Genomic DNA, 5,305 nt, shown 5'->3' on the forward strand with positions numbered 1-5,305 from the left:
CGGTGTTTTGGGATATCCAGGACTTGCTGCAGTGGGAGTACTAGGTTCTGATGAAGCCTGGTTAATGTAGGTAGGATTCTTGCATTTGCCTTTCGCCATCTTTTGCTTTTTGTTGTTAGATGTTCTTAGTGTCTCTTGCTAAAGCTTGTCCTGTCCCTGCTGCCCTGCAAGTCCCCTGCGACTCGTGGGGCCTGTTCCTCCAAGGTAGCTGTTCTGATCTCAGAAACTCACCCAAGAGAGAATGGCGGATCCCGCCCGGGTCTCTGGCCTAAGGCGTCTCTGGGCTGGCTGCTCCAGTCTCAGAACCTCTCCCGAGAGAAAATGGCGGATCCCGCCCGGGTTTCTGGCTTAATGTGCTCTCTGGAGGTAGGCCCTCCACTTGCAGGGAAGGGGCAGAGGAGGATGCTGAACCTCCCCTGTCACTCGGAAGCTGAGAGGATTGTGTCCCTGCCGCCCTGCGGCTCCCCTGGAAGTCGTGGGGCTTGTGGCTCCCAGCTGGCTGCTCACTCGGAAGCTCGATTTATTTTTATTATAAATAAGTACACTGTATTTTCAATTGTGCCAGAAGAGGGCATCAGATCTCATTACGAGTTGGTTGTAAGCCGCCATGTGGTTGCTGGGATTTGAACTCAGGACCTTCAGAAGAGCAATTGGTGCTCTTAGCCTCTAAGCCATCTCACCAGCCCTAAAAATGTCTTTTATTTTGTGTGTATATGTATGGTGTGTGTGTGTGTGTGTGTGTGTGTGTGTGTGTGTATGTGTGTGTGTGCAAGTGCCCAGGTATGAGCATATTACTGCCCATGTCTGGAGGTCATAAGACAACCTCATATTTGGTCTTTGCTTCTACCTTACTTGCAGCAATGTTTGTTGTCTTTCAATGAGTATTTCAGTTTAACATACCCATAAAATTCTGAAGAATTCTTTTTACTTTGTGTCCCATCTTTCCATTTCTCCATAAGAGTGCTGGGATTACAAGACCCATGTCTATACTGTCTGGCTTTATATCATTTTTGGGACCCCAGCTCACCTTCTCACACTTGTACAGCAAGCATTATATTGATTGATCCATCTCTCCAGTTCAAGTATGCTTCTCTAATGACAGCAATCATATTCTGTCCTTTCTGAGTTGTGGCTTTTAAGATTTCCCCACACATTAGCATCACCCTGAGATGGATATATACTCAAGGAGATTATTGTACTTGCCACTAGTGTTTCTAGTTTCTAATCAGATGATGCTCCGGAAGAACCACTATGCTAAGCAATGAGGTCCTTTCCTTTTTATGCTTATGAGTAGCCATTGTTTTTTCTCTGAAAACATACCTTAACCTCCTGAGGATCATATGATAGGCAAGAACACAATTTTGTTTCCAGAAATTAATTTTGAGAGTACATGTAAATTCATACTAACACAGAAGGCCTTCTCCCATGAGATGGGAACTTCTCATTTTGTTTCAAATCACTATCAATTTTAGAAATATATTTCTCAATTGGTATCAAATTAGTGATATACAACATTATAAATACAAGAATGGTTGCCACAACCATTAATCATTTTGAAGAACAAATAACTAAACATTTTCATTATTATTTGTATGTTTGTCATAACCATTATTCATTTTGAAGAAAAATAACTAAACATTTTCACCCTTATTTGTGGGATTCTAAGAAAATATTTAAGGAAATTCTACTTTTAATTTTTTTTTTCTGAATTACTTTTGCCAGGGTCTCACCATGTAACCCATACTAGCACTGAACTCAGAATTCACTTACATCAGGATGTTAGGTGATGACATTATTGGTGCTTACTGTTTGTCTTTAATGATGGAGATTGTTATTAGGCCTACCTGTTTTCTTAGCCCATGGTTTGAGACACTATATTTGCCAAAAGAAACAAAAATATAACAAGACCTTAGTCAATTTATTCATTGATTGCTGCTTCTGTCATTGCAGGCTCCTACTGCCTAGAGGCCAGATATCAAAGCAGAGTTAAAACAAAGGAGAGAAAGGTATGTGCTTACTGTCAAATGATGAATGTACTCCTTGCCCACAGCTATAGGCTACAGAAATCTCTTTTTCATATAAATGTGAGCAGCAGATCCAACTTAAAAGATTGCATTAATCTACACCTTAACAGTGTCATTTCCACAAACCTTAGAAATTATGGTGTATGTGGCTAATGGAAGTCTGGAATTTCTTCTAGTAGATTTCTCATAGGAATTTCTCTGTGGAAAAGGTTTGAATAGTCACAACATTAAATTTATTCTAGGAGAAACAAACTCAGTCTTATGTCATATCAAAAGTTTAGCTCTCTATTAGGATCAGATGAGGTAATTCCTGATGATTAGGATTTATTGTAGCATATTGTTTATACAGGGTTGCCTAAGGAGTATCCTAAATGTGTTGGATATGGATTTCCCTCACCCTGTTTTGATTTTTATAGAGTGACTTTCAATTCATTATTTTTATTTTATACTTTATGTATGCATCTATTTGTGGATTTGTACACATAAGTGCTATGCCTTCTTAGGCTGGAAAGAGCATCAAATCCCCAGGAGCTAGAATTACAGGCAGTTGTGAGTTATATATATGGTGCTAGGAACCAAACAGGTCCTTGCAAGAATGGTATTTCCTCATATCTGATGCACCATCTCACAAATCGCAAATTATTCTAACAAGTGGATAAAAGCAATAAGTGGCTTTTTTTTATGTTTTAGTACACTTTGTTTGGATTGTATGGCTGATACTGCAATGGAATTTGCCATCTTTCTTTAGCAAACTGTGCTCCAGCACTCAGAGGATGGACAATTCCCACAAAGCCTGACCTTATGTTTTAGATATAAAGACTTGGTAAAGTAATTTACCTGAAGGCAGATGCAACCTTGAAGTTCAAAGATATGTTATAGGATGTGGAGAAGTCTCAAAGAATATGGAGTGGGAATTAGACAAATGGTTTACAATTATGTTGTAAGGACAATCCTAGGCCTTTCCCTTGGATTCTTAATAGAACTCAACACATATTTAGGTAACTTAACCACCCTACATATTTTATGCTTTTGGTATAATTTAATAGGATCTTTAAAATAAAGCAAGTTCCTATGACCTTTCTGTGGGCTTTGTTTTTAAGAGCAAAGCAAACCAACATTGCCAGTGTGCTTAGAGTTCCTAAGGAAAGGCCTGGCTTGAGGCACAGACGCAATGCACCAGAGGATTCAAGACTTCAGTTGTCTCACAGAGTAGAATGAGTGGAATTTGCAATACAATTAACAACTTCTACAATTAGAAAGGAATTTTTAAAGATCAACAGTGTTCATGAAAAAAGCTCCTAACCCAAAACATCCAGGAAATCCAGGACCAAACCTAAGGATAATAGGTATAGAAGAGAGTGAAGACCTCCAACTTAAAGGGCCAGTAAATATCTTCAATAAAATTTTAGAAGAAAACTTCTCTAACCAAAAGAAAGAGATACCCATGAACATACAAGAAGCCTATAGAATTCCAAATAGACTGGACCAGAAAAGAAATTCAACCCGCCACATAATAGTCAAAACACCAAATACACAAAACAAAGAAAGACTATTAAAAGCAGTGAGGGGAAAAGGTACCCCAACTCCTCCCAGAGACCCTCTTTCAATATTTACACTATCTTCTTTGTCATATTCTTTAAAATTAATAAAATATTATACCAATAAAAATAAGTATTATAAAAGTTGTTTGATATAAAACAACAATCAATTTAACAGTCTTATGTAGAAGCTCATGTATAGCAATAGTGAAAATACATTTTTCTCAATATAAATTTTAAATAACTCCAAACATATTAACTGTATATTTCAAAATAGCACATCACTACTAGTATTTTCTTAAATGAACATAAATATATGAAGTCTTTTTGTCTGTTTGTTTTGTATTTAGTAGAGTTTAAAATTTTGGTTCTTACTGTGGTACAAGCCCAAAATAAGAACAATTTTTAGACATTGGAGTTCATTGTAATAAGGCTGTACTTCAATGATCCTCACATCACCAAAGGATTTTACCTCCATCGTAGGTAAGCTGAGAGTTGATAGTTCTGCTGAACCAAGAAATGAATTGTAGGCACGATTTTTGGATACAGAATTCCTGCTATGGTCAAAGGTATTTGACTTGAGTGAGTGACTTTATTCTCAGCCCACAGAGAACAGGTTACATTCATTTAAGAAATGTTGTATGTATTAAGATGGTCTATCCATTAAAGTCAGTCAAAAACTGTTTCAATGAACAATGGTTCTGCTTGGAGAGTAACACAGACGTTAGGTGAGGGTAAGAATTTGGTTCATTAATTGTGATAATTTGGAAAAGCATTCATCTCAAAGAAAGAGTAACTTATAAGGTGCTCTTCTTCAAACTTGATACAAGAGTTACAAATGTTAAGCAAAGCATTCAGTCTCACTCTTTGTTGTTCTCTTACAAGCAACCTGTCTAGTTAATCGTAGATGTTTCTTTTGGGTATATAAATACTTTGAAATATATAAGCTGTTCTGAAAACCATAGTATAAGTGTAAAATTATGAAATAAACAATACTACTAATTCAAAGGCTGAGATAGGAGAGGCAAGGTTTCAAGACCCTTATGTTGTACACAGCCAGACACTGTCTTGAACAAAAAAAGCTGAGAGTATATATAGATTGTACAATATTGGACCTATTTCTCCAATTACCAAATTAGAGAGACCATTGGATGACAATCAACAAATTTCTAATTCCTCACATTTTTGGATTTCAATTGATTAGGATATGTTGATAATATTAATTTTCACATTAAGATATTAAGTAAAAGTAATTGTCACTTCCTGTTGTTTTTGTTGTAAGAGGTATAATTAGCTTTGCATGGATTTGTTGAAAGATAACTTTCTTGCTTCTTCTAGAGTGTAGTTTTACTCCTTATGTTGATGTTTTCCATATATTATCCTTTGTAGGGCTGGATTTGTGGAAAGATATTGTGTAAATTTCATTGTGACATGGAGCATCTTGTTTTCTCTATCTATGGTAATTGAGAGTTTTGCTGGGTATAATAGCCTTGGCTGGCATTTGTGTTCTTGTAGGATCTGTATGACATCTGCCCAGGATCTTCTAGCTTTCATAGTCTCTGGTGAGAAGTCTGGTGTAATTCTGATAGGCCTATCTTTATATGTTACATGACTTTTCCCCTTACTGCTTTTAAAATTCTTTATTTAGTGCGTTGGTGTTTTTGTTATTATGTGACAGGAGCAATTTCTTTTCTGGTCCAGTTTATTTGGAGTTCTATAGGCTTCTTGTATGTTCATGGGCAT

The sequence above is a fragment of the Mastomys coucha genome, unplaced genomic scaffold (genome assembly GCF_008632895.1).
Source record: "Mastomys coucha isolate ucsf_1 unplaced genomic scaffold, UCSF_Mcou_1 pScaffold15, whole genome shotgun sequence".
Lineage (NCBI taxonomy): Eukaryota > Metazoa > Chordata > Mammalia > Rodentia > Muridae > Mastomys > Mastomys coucha.